This window comes from Malaclemys terrapin, chromosome 6 (assembly GCF_027887155.1).
Source record: "Malaclemys terrapin pileata isolate rMalTer1 chromosome 6, rMalTer1.hap1, whole genome shotgun sequence".
Classification (NCBI taxonomy): domain Eukaryota; kingdom Metazoa; phylum Chordata; order Testudines; family Emydidae; genus Malaclemys; species Malaclemys terrapin.
Window position 1 is genome coordinate 62,744,000 of NC_071510.1, and position 17,992 is coordinate 62,761,991.

The following is a 17,992-nucleotide window of genomic DNA, read 5'->3' on the forward strand; positions in this document are numbered from 1 at the left end:
TTGGTAACGTCTCTTCCCTTGAGATCTGAAAGTAGTTGAAATACTCTAGAATAAAGCTGGCTAACCTGGGAGCAATGCAGTGCATTGACTTTTGATGATCAGGACATAATTTTGTATTTAGATTCCTTTCTTTGGGAGAAGATAAAGTAGGCTTCAAAGGGACATCAGTTGCCACCAATATTTTTAACCTAAAATGTGTGGTTAGTAGCCTCACTTTTGACATTTTCTGATTGCAAAGTGATGGAATTTGGTCTGGAAGTTAAAGCACAAGGCTGATACTTCTCTTCTTGGAAGAGCTTGGTTCTCTTCATGATTGTGGCCTTTAATTGCTACATAATGATGGGTAACTAACAACCACTCTCTTTTGGTTTCACTCCACAACATTCCGGATAACTCTTTTTTAAGTCTCCTGAGCGTTGTGGGGGTTGATTAGTGAATGTAATATGTTTTGAGAGCTTCAGACGGAAAGTACTATACAAGTAGAAAATATTATTTCTAGTGGGAGTGGCAAGGACTGTTGTAGTTAAGGTTCTATAACTAGGGTTACCATACATCCTCTTTTTCCTGGACATGTCCGGCTTTTCGGCAGTCAAACCCCCGTCCGGGGGGTATTGCCAAAAAGCCGAACATGTCCGGGAAAATGGCGGCTCTGCTCCTCCCCGACTCTTCGGCTCTGTTTAAGAGCCAGGCTGCTCGAGAGCTACCGGCTTCGGGCAGCCCCCGTGCCTCCGGACCCTGCGCCCCCGGCCGGGCACTTCCCCGCCCGGGCTCCGGCGGCGCAGGGTCCGGAGGCACGGGGGCTGCCCGAAGCCGGTAGCGCTCGGGCAGCCCGGCTCTTAAACAGAGCCGAAGAGTCGGAGAGGAGCAGAGCCACCGCGGCTGGAGGCTCTGCTCCTCTTCGGCTCTGTTTAAGAGCCGGGCTGCCCGAGAGATACCGGCTTCGGGCAGCCCCCATGCCTCCGGACCCTGTGCCGCCAGATCCCGGGAGGGGAAGTGCCCGGCTGGGGGCGCAGGGTCCGGAGGCATAGGGGCTGCCCAAAGCCCGAGTGCTACCGGCTTCACGGTTTGCCGGGCAGCCTCCAGACCCTGCGCCCCAGGCATAGGGGCTGCCCAAAGCCCGAGCGCTACCGGCTTCACAGTTTGCCGGGCAGCCTCCAGACCCTGCGCCCCCGGCTGGGCGCTTCCCCTCCCGGGCTCCAGCTGCGCTGGGGAAGCGCCGGCTGGGGGCGCAGGGTCTGGGGGCTGCCCGGCAAACCCTGAAGCTGGTAGCGCTGGGGCAGCCCTTTCCCCCTGGCTGGGAGTGGGAGGGAGGAGGGGGCAGAGTTAGGGCAGGGGAGGGGTGGAGTTGGGGCGGGGCTAGGGGGTGGGGAAATGGGCAGGGCCAGGGCCCGTGGAGGGTCCTCTTTTTTTATTTATGAGATATGGTAACCCTACTATAACAACTTCCAGTCTAAGCCTCTGTTTTCAGATGCTCATTTTCAAGGCTTGGGCTTTGCATTGGGATGGTATGCATGTATGTACAAAAAATGGTGCAGCATTTTGAGGAGCGGCTAAATGTATGCTTCCCCCTCTATGAAAAAAATGAGACTTTCTGACCAGCTCCAGCACCAAAATGACTTAGGGGTAGAAAATTGAATTTTGGCAGTAAATACACTTTCACTGTAGAGGAATGTCTTTAAACGTTAGGGTGAAAACTGGCTTTGCTTTGACCATGTTTTGTGTACAGCTGGTTGGAAAAATTCCACTGAAATATTTTTTCATAAGAATTTGCCAGTTTGTCAAAATCAAAACACTCTGTGGTGAGCTTGATTTCGACAAAGCTCTGACAGAAACCAGGCATGGCTCTGGGGGATTTCCTACCAGCTTTCCCGCCCAGCTTTTCTGCAGTCTCCCTGGCAGGCTACTGGGGAACCCAGGCTTCCAAGGTCTTCAACCTAATATAAAAATAATAGGCTACAATTTTGAGTAATGATAGTGCTAAGTTTGTAAAATGCAGGTTGCGATAGCTGTGCTGAGCATGTGTGTCTGACTACCTCAACTGTTTTTACCTCAAAAGTCATGAATGACCGCCAATCGTGGCAATCATTATAAGACACATAATGCCACCATGCCTCCCCCTCTTCCAGTTCCTGTGCTAAGCTGAGCTCAGTTTGGACTCAAGAATTGGGCCCAGGGCCTCGACATCTCTACTGGATGTGCATTTGACTTTGTCTTACACTTTGTAGGACCTATCATCCCTAGAAGGGCAAAGGGCAAAGGACAAAACACAAAGCAGCTGTTTGGGGTGGTGGGAATCCTGATACCACATTTCCACATAGAACACGATTGGTCCAATTCAACAGCGATTTCTGGCATCTGGGCTCATTCTGGTGCCTGGGCATGTTGCGTGTGTCTACGCACAGAAATCTTTTCAGGGAATTCTGCAGAATTAAAATCCAAACCAAAAGGAAAAACAACCCAGTTGACAAACCAAATGAGAAGTAAGTTGCCTGCTGGTACATTAAGGCCAGTTCAGGGGCCAGTTTCAGGGCCTCTGAATTTTTTTAAAAAATTCCTGTTTTTATATTTAATGAGAGAATGACTAATTTGTAAACTGTTATGAAAGTTTTGTGTGTGTTACTCCTCTAATAATAAATGTTCAGCAGCAACACTCACAAAACCCGCTATGAACTTGGCAATGGCTTTTGCTTTCACTTTTTGCCCCCTTACTTAGGGGCAGGCAACACACTGAAAATCGCCCTGGTGGCCTCTACTTACTGCCTGTGGCAGGGCAAGACACTGGCTAAAAGATGGGTCATTTGCGTTGTAAACTAATCTGTACTCTTGAGACTGCAATGTCAAATGCTGTCTCACTAATCATCAGTGAGGTTCCTCTCTTGTCAATCACCTGTTAGAGGGCTATTATCATCATTTGCATGTCTGATGGGCTTGTCTTGAAAAGTAGAAATAAATAAATAAGTAAAACTGAGCTTTCCAATCAGGTGAGTGTTTAAAAGTTCCTCTAATTCTACTCAGAATTGTACAGAGCTTGTAGAGGCAACAGAGCTTTGTCTGAGATCAGAACACACACTGTGCGAGTGCAGAGTTGAAAATTTAACAGCACTAGCACCAGTGCTGAGCTCCCAGGCACAGCTGCTCTTTAGGGATATTTTGTTTCTGAGTCTTGCCTCCAGTGCGGCTCAAGTTTCATGATGACTTCAAGAAGCCCTTATAAGCAGCTGTTGCATTCAAAGAGAAAAGACTCTTTGTTTCTGACACCACTGATCTACCAACAAAATGCCTAATTTAAAACCCCATGTAGCATTCCTTTATTATCTGATTTTCAGAATATGGATTTTTTTCTGACCAATCTGAGTTAATTGAATCTCACTCAGAATTGACATTGGGATTGTCGATATTTATAGCAGCCTAATTTAAGCTTTCACTTGTTCAGCTAGATACCGTTCATTAAGTTTAAGGAGGTGCTTTAGGTCTCACAAGAGTCTGTTTTCCTTCTTGAGAAGAGCCTGTTGTATATGCTGTCTTGCCAAGGGCTGTGACACAGTTTGATGGCCAAAGGGAGTGCCATTTGTGAACCAGTGGCACTGGGCATTGTCATCAGAGGCTTTGCAATGAGTTTATTGCAGACATTCCTGCATGGTTTTAGTGTTTCAGTTTAACATTGACTAGTCTGTTGATCAACATGAACTTGAGAGGTGTACACTGGTATCTTAAACCCCAAGAGTTCTTACTATAGTACATATAAGAAAGAATTCCTTTAGTGTTTAGTCCTGGCAAGATTTTCTTTCTTTTTTATTTCTGTATGTAGTAGAGAAAGTTTTGCATACTGCAGTACTGATTTAAGAGTGACTAATACCTATTTCATTTGGTTCGTTACAGAAATTAAGTTTAATTGAAAAAAGGCAGTCTGCAATTAACTAGTGACCACACAATGGTGGTTACACCAATTTAACTTAATCAATTTAGAAACTGATTTAGTTAAATTGGTGCATTTTCTATTTGTAGAATGAGGCTAAATCATCTCCCTTTGCTATTTTCAGAGGGGGAAATTGACTACATTTTGAGCTTATTTAACAATGCTAATTTCTTATCCTGTCATCAAGAGCGTATCAGGACAGTTTTTCCTTGGGGCATTCGTGCAGGTCATCTCTAGTGCTTTGTGGGCCTGATCCAAAACCTATTGTAGTTAATCGGAGTGTATTTATTAGAGTCAATGAGCTTTTGAACAGGCCCCCAAACTGGATTCTTGCTTTGCTGTTGCACAAGAGAGGGCAGGATCTGGCTCTTAAAGAAGGTTTTATTCTCTAGTCACACACAGGGCATATTCTTAGACTTGTCTGCTTGGAGAAATTTCCCAGCATTGCTATACAGGAATAATTATTCCACTACAGTTATACCGGTATAAACCCCATTCCAGAATAGGAGATTTTATTCCAAAATAATTACTTGCCAAAGGATTTACACTGGTATAACTGTAGTGGAATAATTACTCTGATGTAGGTATTCTGTGAAATTTCCCCATGTAGACAAGCTGTTAGATTTTGAAGCTATTTGTTTACCAACACTAAATAACATGGCATTCCTCTTAGATCGATACCCATTTTTAATCCAAAGCCTTCTATTTTACATCAAGTAGCTTCACTCAAAAACCTACACTTTTCAGAGTGATGCATGAGTAGTCCTAATGCGAAGCTGAAAGTGCTTCATTTCCAGTGTAATATGTTGTGCATGCACAAAGAGCCAGCTATGCCCTTTCAATTAGAATGACCTTTATTTTGTTTTACAGCCATACAAAGTAAGGGCCCAGGGTCAGATCACATAGCATGTGCCTACTCAGTAGCAGATTGCTTGTGGGCACAAAATGGCTGCTGCCTCCCCAGTAGGAAGGGGGATTTCTTTCCATTTAAAGGTGCTGTACACTGAAAAGAAGTCATGATTGGCGCAAGCTGTATATACTCCATACCTGTAGTAGGCTTGAAGAGAAGTTCTTGCCAAAGCACAAAACAACACAGAATAAAGTATGGGGAACCAAGTTGTGCACTAGGGAACAGAGTAACAGCATATGCCAGAAGTCACTCAAGTGTAGAATGCAGAACAAAGGTACACTGAGTCCACAGGCCACATCTCTGTATTGGACGCACAACAGGCTGCTCTTTTTTTATGCTCGTGCCAATGTGGTTTTCAGTTAGTATACAGCATGTAACCAACTATTCTGTATTCTCCAGGTTCCCAAATAATGCTTCACAACCTTGTGAGAGACAAGGCTTTGAAAAACTTTCACCTTAGGTGCATTTTACAGTTGTGGTTACATTTTATTTTGCAATATAATATTTGATGAGTTTTGAATTTTTCAAAAAGTGTTATGCTAATTTATTCTAAAAGAATCAATTCTACAGCAACCACATGCGACTGAAATATATCTCCTTCTTTCTCAAACAAACAGATTAACTAGAAACACTTTTCATCTGCCTGGTGATAAGAGGGTAAAATGGATATGAAGGTACATCAAATTTGCTGGCACTTTTTCTTTTCTTCCGACCTACTGCAAACTATTTATATCCAGGAAACATTAGGTTCACTTGAAGGACTGCTGATTTGTTCTTTCTACTCCTAACCTTGTGAGCAGATAGTATAAACATTCTTTTCCAAGAGCTCTTCAAGGTGGTTAACTTAGATATTGTCTGTCTTTATAAACTGGAGTCCTAAACAACCCTGCTTTCTGCATTGCTTATTGTACTCAATCCACTTTCAGGAAAAAGTGGTGGTTTTTGTCTCTTTTTCCTTTTTTTGTCTCTGGATCTTTTTTGCTGCCTAGTTTCAATTCAATAGCATATGGACATGCTGTTTAGACTGGATAATAGCTTCTCAATTAAAATAGCCCCTGAGAGACATTTCCTCTCCAGGGAAACCAGGCCTTAGTGGCCACAACAGTTGGGGCAAGAAGACCAAGTGTAAACATTTGAACAAATGTACATTGGTTCTGAAAGCGAGAGAAGGGAGGCCAACGGTGGGCTGATGAAATCAGAGGATATTTTGTAGCTGATCAGTACTTCAGCTTTAGTTTTTATGTATTCACTAGAAAATAAGTCACTAATTTAACAGCAAAAGCTTTCAAAAATAGGCTCCTAGGTCAGTGTTTAGGGGTACAAATTTAGTAGCCTGATGTTCCAACATGCTAAGCTAGGGTTACCATACGTCTGGATTTTCCCGGACATGTCCGGCTTTTTGGGCCTCAAATCCTCGTCCGGGGGGAAATCCCCAAAAGCCGGACATGTCCGGGAAAATAGGGAGGTAGGGCGTGGCGGTGCGGGGCCGGCGTGGTGCTCGGCAGGGGGTGCGGGCCCTTGGCCGGGGCCCCAGTCGGGCGGGAGATGCCGGGGCCAGAGCCTCTTGGCCTGGGCCGGCCAGCTGCCAAAGGGAGCCGCTCAGCCAGGGGGGCCAGACTGAGCTGCGCCGGACCCCGCCCCAGCTTACCTGCTGCCTCCCTGTTTGAGGCTTCCCAAGAACATTTGATTCACGGGAAGCAGGGGAGGGGGAGGAGGAGGAGCAGGGGGCGGAGCGTTCAGGGGAGGGGGCAGAGTTGGGGCGGGGCTGGGGGGCGGAGTTGGGGCAGGGAAGGGGCGGAGTTGGGGCGGGGCCGGGGACCCATGGAGTGTCCTCCTTTTTAAAAATTAAAATATGGTAACCCTATGCTAAGCACACAGACATTCAATAGAAGTGGGTAGATACTCAGCATTTTTCAGTATCAGGTAAGTTATTTACATACCTATATGAATCTATATACACATGCAGTTGCCAGGCTTATGTGTGCAAATCTGGGCGTTGCATGTGCACTTCACAGACACTGGCGTTTGAAATTTGGCAATCTAACCTAGCTGTTTACTTGTTTGACTTCACTATAAACAGATTCTACCATGTACACACATTCCCAACTGTGTGAAATGTGTGACAGTCAGATGGGCTGATCTGTTGGTATAAAAAGCATATAAGGTCATTGTTAATGTTTTGCAGTAAACAGCAAGTTTGATGACATTGGGTATCTTTTGGACATGGACGTGGAGTGTGTTATTGACAGTGTTGGAGGCAATATGAAGAAGAAACGGAATGCAGAAGTCTTTCCCCTTAGCTTCTTATTGTCAGTTATTTAAGGTATTTTTGGTGGCTGGGATGTGTCCTGCTGCAAACTTAAATGTCACTAAACATAATTTTTGTTTGCTAATATTGTGCAACATCAGGAGAAATAAAAGCGTGTCAATGGTAGATGTGCGCATCAAGGGAATATAGAATATTTTGTGTTTACACTGAGGAGGCTTTAAGTATACAGCAAGCTCAGTGCTTACATGACATTTCCAATCTGGGTTGAAAAGCTTCATCAGAAAATGGAGGGAGCAAACCTTTGGGTGTGAGATCTCTACATGGACTCAGTTCTCAGGCCATGTCTACAAATTATATCAACTGAAGTTACATCCTCGCTGGCCGCCATCTCTGACACAATCATGGAGCTGCACAGTGGTGCACTATTCTCATGAGCGTTGCAAGCACAGGGCGCATGGCCCTGGAGTAGGGCCGCCAACCCTCCCAGTTTCGCTGGGAGTCTGCCAGAATCGGGCTCTATCTCCCAGAGGCTACTGAAGCCAAACTGGGAGATTTTAGGCCACTAAAAGTCTGGCGGCACAGTGGGGCTAAGGCACACTCCTTACCTGCCCTGGCTCTGCACTGCTCCCAGAAGCAGCCAGCACATCCCTGCGCCCCCTGGGGCTGGCAGAGGGTCTCCGCGCACTGCCCTTGCCCTGAGCGCCAACTCCGCAGCTTCTATTGGCCGGGAACTGTGGCCAACGGGAGCTCCCAGGATGGTGTCTGCGGGCGGAGACAACATGCAGAGCCCCGCCCCCCCCAGGGGCTGCATGGATAAGTAGGCCGCTTCTGACAGTGGGGCCAGGGCAGACAGGGAGCCTGCCTTAGCCCCGCTGTGCCACCGCCCGGGAGCCACCCCTCACCCCTCCTACACCCCAGCTCCCTGCCCCAGCCCTGAGCTCCATCCTGCACCCAAACACCCTCCCAGAGCTTGCACCCCACACTCCAACCTCCTCCTCCAGGCTCAGCCCAGAGCCCCCTTCCACACTCTGAACCCCTCAGTCCCAGCCCACAGTCTGCACCCCCTCCAACACCCTGGGAGCTACCCCTCACCCCCTCCTGCCCCAGCCCGGTGAAAGTGAGTGAGGGTGGGGAGAGCGAGTGGGGCGGAGCCTCGGCGAAGGGGCAGGGCAAGGGTTTTGGGGTTTGTGTGATTAGACAGTTGGCAACCCTATCCTGGAGTATTTGCAGAGCCACAAGAAGAACCCAATGAGTGGAGAACATGATGAGTTCTTGGAGGCGAGATTGTTGTCAGCTATAGAGGGAACCAATTCAATGGTGTTGGTGGCAGTCTCGGAACAGCTGCAGATAGTGGAGTGTCCTTTCTGGGCCCAAGACCCAAGCATTGACCGGTGGGATTGCATTGTAATGCAGGTTTGGGATGACAAGCAGTGGCTGCAGAACTTATGGATGCTCCAGGTCACATTCCTGGATCTGTGCATGGAGTTTCCTCCAGCCAAGGGACACCAAAACCAGAGCTGCACTGACAGTGGAGAAGCGAGTGACGATCACATTCTGGAAACTTGCAATGCCAGATTATGGTGAGTCAGGAATCAATTCGGAGTTGGGAAATTCACCACAGAGGCCATTGTGATACAAGTATGCAGGGCCATGAATCTCTACTCACAAGATTGGGATATTTTTCTCACTGAGACCCAATGATTAGAGCTGCATGCCATGTCCTGCATGATATCTGTGACACAAAGGGGGAAAAATTTCCACCAGGGTGGAGGTGGAGTGCCTTTCTGCTGAATTTGACCAGACAGATACAAGGCTCAACGTAGAGCTATAGAGCTGAGGGAGGTTTTGAAAGACCATTTTAACAGTGAACCATAGTAGTGTGCTCTACCTGGCCCTGCTCTTTTGTGGCCTAGCAGGAATCATGTGGTGATTGCTGTACATGTAGGAATATAACATTGTCAATGTACCTATTAATTTTGTTTGTGAATGGTCCTATGGGTTGTGTGACACTGTGCAGTAAAAGGAAAATTGGTTTCTTTTAGGACTGCTGAGTACCTGGCAGCATCTGCTGTGAACTAATAAAGATGAATTCATGTTCCAAATAATAGAATTTTTATTCTGTAACAAAATCAGTGTAAAAAACCCCCATGCAACTCTAACACAAATACATTAAAAACTTTGTAAGTTTTATTCTCAATTTATTTCATTTTATTTTTCACCTACACCAGCTGTGGGCCTTCCCGGGTCAGTGTATGTGAAGCTGTAAGTATGTGTAATGTCCCCTGGGGGGGAGTGGAAGGGGTAGTGTAGCGACCCCACTGCCACAGAGAGTATTGGGGGGGAGTAGTTAGGAAGGGCCCAATATTAAGTTCTCAATGGGCTTCAGAGGGAGGTGAACCTGGAATTGTTGAACCTGCAGCACCACCAACTGCCTAAGCAGCCCCATTATGTCCTGGTGCATCATCTCATTTTCCTGCTGGGCCTTTCTCCTCTCTGGTCTTTCTTTTGTTGGGCTGTCTGCAGTAGGCACCCTCCAGGTCCCATGCTCATGGTCTGATGCACCACTGGTTTGCAGGATCTCTTTGAACTCGGCATCCCCTTCTTCCTCCTCCTTATCTGGCTCAGGGGTTCCACGGGTGTGGAGGGGGAAACCCTGGAGGCTGGGGTGGCAGCAGCTGAAGATAAAAACCACATAGGTACCAGTGTCAGCATATGCATTACAGACAGTGAAATTTAGGATGCCAAACTCGCTCTCCTTGCTCCGCTCTAGTTTTAAGCACTCCATTCTCACTTCTGCTTGGGACTGCTGAAACACGGCACCAGTCCCAGCATTAGCCACGGTGAGTCAGGCCTGTCTGCGGTTGAGGAAATAAAGAAGGAATTGATCGGTTGCATGATTCTAGTAGAGGCAGGGCCAGATTAACCTTTTGTGGGCCCCTATGGGGGCAATGGAGCATGGTGCAGGGGGGGGGGGCGGCCCACAGAGCGAGTGGCTGGCCAGGGGTATGGCATGGCATGGCAGGGGTAGCCCCACTCCGTCCAGCCCAGTGCGAGGGCACTATTTACAAACCGGCAGTGGCCATGTTCCGCCCCCCCCGATTTCCTATGGCCAGAGCCCCTGTGGATCCAGGACCCCGAACTCTACCACAAATGCACAGCACCCTGCACACCACCACCCCTGTCCCCCTGCCCACAGCCCCATAACTGCCCAGAATCCCCACTCCCCAGAGCCCCAACACACAGATCTTCCCCGCTCCCTCATAGCCCAGCACCCGCCCCCAGGGTCCCCAGAGGCCCACTCCCCCATGCCCTGCCTCCCGGCTGCACTCATTGGCCCTGCTGGGAGGCGACTGTGTCTGCCAGGTTGAGCTGCTAGTGCAGCCAGGGCTGTTCGTGGGGCAGAGAATCACTCCAGCTCCCCAGGAGTGGCATGATCAGCCAGGCCAGAGCCTGCCCCAGCCAGACTCCCTCAGGACCCACTTGCCTGGAGGGGCCCAGCCAAGCCCCTCCCTCCCACACTGCCCCCCATCAACTGGCTGAGATTGGCCGGCTTCTGCACCAGTCCCAGGCAGATCAGCTCCAGGGAGACAGGAGGGGTCGCACAGGTGGTGGGAAACAGAGACTGCCCGGAGCTGGAGGTGCACTGGGGATCTGGCCAGGGGGCAGAGAGAATCATAGAAGATGAGAGTTGGAAGAGATCTCAGGAGGTCAGCTAGTCCAACCCCCTCCTCAAAGCAGGACCAACCCCAACTAAATTGTCCCAGCCAGGGCTTTGTCAAGCCGGGCCTTAAAAACCTCTGTGGATGGAGATTCCACCACCTCCCTAGGTAACCCATTCCAGTGCTTCACCACCCTCCTAGTGGAATAGTTTTTCCTAATATTCAACCTAGACCTCCCGCACTGCAACTTGAGACATTGCTCCATCATCTGCTGCCACTGAGAACAGCCTAGCTCCATCCTCTTTGGAACCCCCTTCAGGTAGTTGAAGGCTGATATCAAATCCCCCCCAACTCTTCTCTTCTGCAGACTAAATAACCCCAGATCCCTTAGAATCTCCTCATAAGTCATGTGCCCCAGCCCCCTAATCGTTTTCATTGCCCTTTGCTGGACTCTCTTCAATTTTCAGTGATGGTGGGGGGGGGGGGAAACCAAAACTGGACACACTACTCCAGATGTGGCATCACCAGTGTCAAATAGAGGGGAATGATCACATCCCTCAATCTGCTGGCAATGCCCCTACTAATGCAGCCCAATATGCCATTAGTCTTCTTGACTCATAGCCAGCTGCTCATCCACTGTAATGCCCAGGTCCTGTTCTGCAGAACCTGCTGCTTAACCAGTCGGTCCCCAGCCTGGAGTGGTGCATGGGATTTTTTCATCCTAAGTGCAGGACTTTGGACTTGTCGAGCCTCATCAGATTTCTTTTGGCCCAATTCTCCAATTTGTCTAGGACACTCTGGACCCTATCCCTACCCTCCAGCGCATCTACCTCACCCCTACCTCCCCAGGTTAGTGTCATCCGCAAACTTGCTGAGGGTACAATCCACCCCATCATCCAGATCATTAATGAAGATGTTGAACAAAACTGACCCCACGACTTAAGTTCCCGGTAAGCTGCGCAGCCACGCAGCAGCCTGTTTAGCGCCACGCAGGTGCTCAGGGAACCTGCCCAGGGAGCCTACCTGGGGACCTGCTGTGGCTGGGGACCAGCCGGGAGAGGGGTGCCTCTCCCCCAGCCCCATGGCCTGGAGCCAGGAGCAGCTCGGCCCAGCCCGGACCCAGGTGCGGCTCGGGGCAGTGCAGACCCAAGCATGAACAGAGCGGCCTGGCCCAACCCAGAGCCAGGTGCAGCCAGGGTGGCGTGGACCCACGTGCGGCCGGAGCGGCCCAGCCTGAACCCAGGCGTGCCCAGGGCGGCGCGGCCCAGCCCCAGTCCCAGGCGGCGTGGCCCCAGGCACAGCTGGAGCACTCCTCCCCAAGCCTGAATCCAGCCCCGGCCTGGAGCTGCCGGGGCCAAGGAAGGGGCACCTATCCTGCAGCCCCAACCCCAGAGCTGCTGCTGTAGGGAAAGGCACCTCTCCCTCACAGCCCAGGTATTGCTGCGGGGCAAGAGAGCTGGGGGGAGGTCTGGGGGGGGGGGGTCCTCTCTCCGTTCCTTAGCCCCAGAGCCTCCTCCCGCACCACCTCATCCCCAGCCCCACCCCCAGAGCCCACACCCCTAGCTGGAGTCCTCACACCCCTGCACCGCAAACCTCACATATCGCCTCTATATTGGTGCACATAACAAAATTAATTCTGCAGATGGGTGGGGAAAATTAGCTGGAACACAGCCCAGGAACAACCCCTGGGGCACTCCGCTTTATACCAGCTGCCAACTAGACATGGGGCCGTTGAGCCCAACAATCTAGTCAGCTTTCTATCCACCTTATAGTCCATTCATCCAGCCCATACTTCTTTAACTTGCTGGCAAGAAGTTGGAGGGTGAGGTTAGCGGGTGGAGAGGAGCCCTCAACCGGCTGGTGGGCAGACCAAGAGGAGCAAGTGGTGGGTGGAGTTGGGGCGCGGGGGGGGCTGGCAAGGGCTCACGGCACAGTGCAAGCAGAGCAGGCTAGGGCCCCTTCTGAGCATGGGCCCGGCTCTATGGAGCCACTGGCGCCATTGTAAACCCAGGACTGTCCAGGCACTGAACACTTGCATAGTTTTCCACATGCTGTGGTGATTTTAGCTGGTATCTCACTCCTGAGGGTAACAAAGGCAGAGAGAGGCCACCTACTGCTGGCTGCCCAGGCCTGTATGCTGCTAGCTTGTGTACTGCAATGGTGCCTGATGAGGTTAGTGGTGTGGGAAAGTGTCCTACGGCAGAGGAAGAAATAAGGCAGCCCTCCCTAGACACCTTGGGCAGAGGATTCCTAACTCTAGAGGGCAATGGAAAGCAGACAGCAACTCAACTTCTCTTAATTGGACCACTACCTCTTCTAGTGTGAGTACATTTAATGAAAAGACAAAAGATGTGTCCGCTATTTTGTGGGGGCCACACCTCTAACTGAAAATTAATCTACCCTCTACTCCCGCGAAATTCCCTCTCCTGCATCAGGCTCACCCATGCTTAACTGGTGGAACTTGCCAAACTGCAGTTGAGTTAAAAACACGTCCTGGCCCACTGCGCAGCTGGATCCCCTAGTTGTCTGTCCCTCCTCCTCCTTGCTGTCCATGGCAGGGGCCTGTGTCTCAAGTATGGGGGTGGGGTGTCTCTGTCAAAAATGGCATGCAGCTCTTTGTAAAAGTGCCAGGTCTGTGGCTCAGACCAGCTTGATTGTTGGCCTCCTTTGTCCTTTGGTATGCCTGCTGCAGCTCCTTGGCTTGCACATGGCGCTGCTGCTGGTTCCTCAGGGGGTTGCAGGAGAAGGGGCAACCCCTGAGCAATCTGCTTGTAGATGCTGTTTGTACAGCTGGTTCAGAGATGTGCCTACACAACCTCTTCCCTCCACAGGTCCAGGAGATCCAATCTCTCCTGTCTACACCATGGTCAGCTGGGCAGTTGCACTCAACAATGTGCTGTTGTGTGTGCTTGCCAAGCCGGACAACCAGGAGAAGGCATTGAAAGATCTACAGGACTTTATAGGGTGTGTGTGTGGGCATCTTCTGGTCTCTGTGACCCCTGGACAGTGCAGTTCACAATGGTGACCAGCGCAGTCAGTGTGGGCATTGTGAGACAGATGCTCAAGGACAGTTAGGTCAACGCAGTGCAAGTGTAGATAATGTGTTACTTATGGTGACCCTAAGTACATCAACCAAGGCTCTACGCTGCTCAGGAAGGTTGTGTTACCATGGGCCTAGTCTACACCGGGGGGGGGGGGGGAGGAAATCGATCTAAGATACGCAACTTCAGCAACGAGAATAGCGTAGCTGAAGTCGACGTATCTTAGATCGACTTACCTCCCATCCTCATGGCGCGGGATCGACGGCCATGGCTCCCCCGTGAACTCCGCTTCCGCCTCTCACCCTGGTGGAGTTCCGGAGTCGATGGGGAGCGTGTTCAGGGATCAATTTATCGCGTCTAGAGGATATGCGAGAAATCGATCCCCGATAGATCAATCGCTACCCAGCCATCCAGCAGGTAGTGTGGACGTACAGTAAGTCTGCTTAATGAGGCGCTTAAAAATGGGAGACCAATTTGAGAGTTGTGCACCTGCCTACCAAGTCAACGTAAGCTGCCTTGCGTCAATGTAACTGTGTAGTATAGACCAGGCCTCAGTAACTCCTAAAGAACTGCTGCTAGAAAATGTAAATTGTGTATGGTACTTTAGCATATGAATGTGCAGTACATAGATTCCAGAGGTGAAACGCCATGGCTTCATCTGTTAAGCTAGGAACTCTCCTGTCCCTTCTGTTAATAGTAACACAAGCCCTAACTTGATGTTATGTGATAGCTTACTCTGTTATTAATTGGAAACAGATGTACAACATTTTTCAAATTGGTCTTTAAAGGCCCCATACAGGACATGTATGAATGATATGTACTCTTGTGTTTCAAGATCAGCTGCTTTGTAAGCAAATGCCAACATGTACATGACTGGTTTGAAAACCTATACTATATTTATCACCCTTCAGACAACCCTCTCTTAATCGGTTGCTCTGTTGTTATGGGAGAAACCCACCTTTCTCTGAGGTTTAGTAACAAAAAAGTTGATAGCTGTGAAAAAGCTAGCTGCATGTAAACAGACAGGCTGCTGAGCTTGTACAAGCTGCCATGATGAAACTGGTTTTAATATTTAAATTGTTGACACTGGGAATTATTCAGTATCTGCTACCAGAAGATTATGCCTGGCAATATGCAAGTGGCAGTGGTAGTCAGAGACCCTTTTTCTTTCCTTCACTCTACAGCTGCTGCTTATAATCTGCAAACAGCTTGACATTCTTTTTATACTGTCTCAAGTCACAAAAACATTTTCTAATGTGATTGTTTTATCCTGCAATTCAAGGCCCCTAATTAGCACGAATGCTTTTTCCTTCTCCTGTTATTTGAGATTAGTTTTGTTTTGGAGTCCATGTCGCTACTTTTCCTAGGGGAGTTACAGCTTGTTAGGTCTTCCCCACTGCTTTCTCTCCATGGAAAGTGATATCAGCGCTGCAAAACTCCAAGGACTCAAGTTCCCAAGTAAGAGCTTGAAAAGCAAAGGCAGTTGGTGTAGAAGTTGACGGGAATTGAGAGAGAGAGAGAGAGAGAGAGAACAGGAATATTATTCAAAATCTAAGGGATAGTAAAAAAGAGACATGACTAAAATGATCAGTTCAATGGATCAATAGCTCAAAGCTCTAAATTAAGGCTTAGGGAGTGAAGGCTAAGGCTAACTGAAGCGGTTAAATTTTGGTTCAACATTCCTCACAATTTTTATAGCCCTCCAAGTTAAGGGCCTGATGCAAAGCCCAAGGAAGACAATGGAAGTCATTGAGCTGACTTCTGTGGATTTGAGGTCAGGCCCTACAGACCAGATTCTGAGCTGATATCAGTTGAAGTTTGTGGAACTATGTCAACGTACATCAGCTGAAGATGTGGTCCTAACAAAGGAAACAGGGAGGGGATTGGGTTTGCATTAGTCTTTTTCGGATTGTTGCATGTAAGTTGGTGAACATAATATTTCTGTCACTCTTCATGTAAAACATATTGGCTTCATTTGCCTTTGCTCACATAGGAAGATTGCAAAAGAGCATCAGTCTTGGGGCGTTGTAACTGAAGAGACATTCATCCCTGGGGCATGGATGGCAGGCAGTGCTAGAACTGCTATTCTCTTAGATGTTTCAACAAGTCAGTCAACTTTAAATTGCAGGCAAGGCTCCACCGGACTCTAACCAGCCAAGACTGCTTGGTGAATGTATACCCCTTGGTCACCCTCACTACATCTGCTCTCCAGACTTCTAACCCATTGTGGGGACTGCAGTACTTGGTATTGTGCCCATCCCCGGAGTGCGGGTTGCATGTGCCTCTGTAACCCATTTGCAACAGACCTTTTATTCTTGGTCCCCTGAATTACAGTAGCAGAATCTAGCCAGGCATTTTAACAACTTTTTTTCTCTTTAAATACAAAAGGCAAATAATCAGCTAAGTGAAGTGCAGAAACAACAACATGCCATGGCCTACAGCTACATTGCAAAATAAAGCCTAACACAAGTAAAGGCATTTGGTCGCTCTCTATTTATTTATACATTCAATAGTAAAGATGAAGTTGTGTGCAGTTTGGGGGGCCATCCCATGCACATAAACAAACCATTAAAATGTATTATTGAGCCAGCAGAACTGGTAATATTGCATCATTTGATAAGATAATCAAAGTTTTGATTGCAAAAGTCCTGCATACATCAGGAAGAAAAGCTAAGTCTTTTTCAGGGGGTAACAAATAGACTTCTAAACTGATACATTTTAGCCTCTTATTCCACAGAGCACTATAACCTAAAAGGTGAAAAATTAGATTAGATATTAGGAAAAAAGCTAACTGTAAGTGTAGTTAAGTTCTTGAATGGGCTTCAAAGAGTGGTTGTGGAAGCCCAAGCACTGGAAGTTTTTAAGAACAGGTTTGACAAACAGGGGTCAGGGCTGGTCTAGACTTACTTGGTGCTGCTTTGGGGTGGGGCAGGGAGGAGTGTAGCGGGGGGTTTGGACTTGAAAATCTCTCCAGCCCCCTTCCAGCCCTACATTTCTGTAAAACATCAGAAGCAGGTAACAAATCAACCACTAAGAACTATGAGGAAAATTCTTCCCCTTGCAAAAACCCAGCACAAAGGCAATGAACCACTTACTTGCAGTTTAGCCTCCACCCAGGGCTTATGTGGTAATCGGCTGGTTCACGGTCCTTGTATTTCTTGCTAGAGGAATGAAATCAGAGTCATATCAAATAATCAGGCAATAGGAACCAGACACATATGACTTATTAATCCAGGCAAATATCCGAGCTTGAGACCTAATGGTGCATGAATTCCTCTGTTGCACGTCTTGCTTTTTGACAAAGAAGGTGCACTTACCCCCCCCATCTCAAAACTGAGTGCCTGTTACACTAAGAAAGGTGCTACCCTATGGCCCACGTTCCAGTTATGAGCAGATGGGGACCAGGGAAGGCATAATGAAGTGCTCAGTGACGGCTTATGGTTCGTTCAGGGCATGGAAAAAGTGGGCATGACTTTTCAGAAATCAGCTGTAGCAAATACCAAATATGCATATGCTCCCTTCGAATGGGCAAGGCACGTTTAAAGTGTTCCTTTCCCCCACTATATATGAGCACAAAACTGTTATTGCTGTGGTGAGGTCATTGCACCCTTGAGGACAACATGCCGCAGTGGTGACAAACTGAAACTATTCCATAGTAAATGCCAAACTGACATCATACTAACAACGCTAGGCAACCTATAAGGGCTAGGTTGTATGATCTGGTCCACACCATTGAGCAAATGGACACTGAGACCAAATTCAGAACTGGTGACAGCAGTTTTGACACCATTTGGTTATTCCAACTAGCTCAGATAAAAATGTCACTTTTTCTCTTTGAGACACCATCTGCAAATAGCTTCTGCTGATGTGGTGTGACCTCCTGATTCCTTTATTAGGCTAAGTCATTCAGTGAAACAAGAGAATACCATGTGCCTTCCACCATGTGACATGCCCCACATGCCTAACAGAACTGGCTTCAGCTGGAAACGGACCACCACCAGAAGCTTGAACAGATCCAGCAAAAAGCAAGCCTATAATCCAAGTTATTTGCTCACTCAAGTCAATGAGTGTGCCAAGTGCTTTCTTGAGAGGCACTGTTGTCTACGGGCCAGAGCATTGGCTTGGGAGCAGAGAGACTAGGTTCTATTGCTTGCTCTGCTCTGTGACTTCTCTGTGCCTCTTCCCTCCTTTCAAACC

General features: G+C 48.4%; 1 long non-coding RNA gene across 1 annotated transcript; it reads right to left on the reverse strand.

Moving 5' to 3' along the window:
• Positions 1-9,223: 9,223 nt before the first annotated feature.
• Positions 9,224-17,222, reverse strand: LOC128839684 (uncharacterized). Its single transcript, XR_008445501.1, has 4 exons — positions 17,113-17,222; positions 16,891-16,956; positions 16,703-16,790; positions 9,224-9,770 (listed from the first exon to the last, which is right to left on the reverse strand). It is a non-coding gene; the product is annotated as an uncharacterized LOC128839684 (long non-coding RNA).
• Positions 17,223-17,992: the final 770 nt, after the last annotated feature.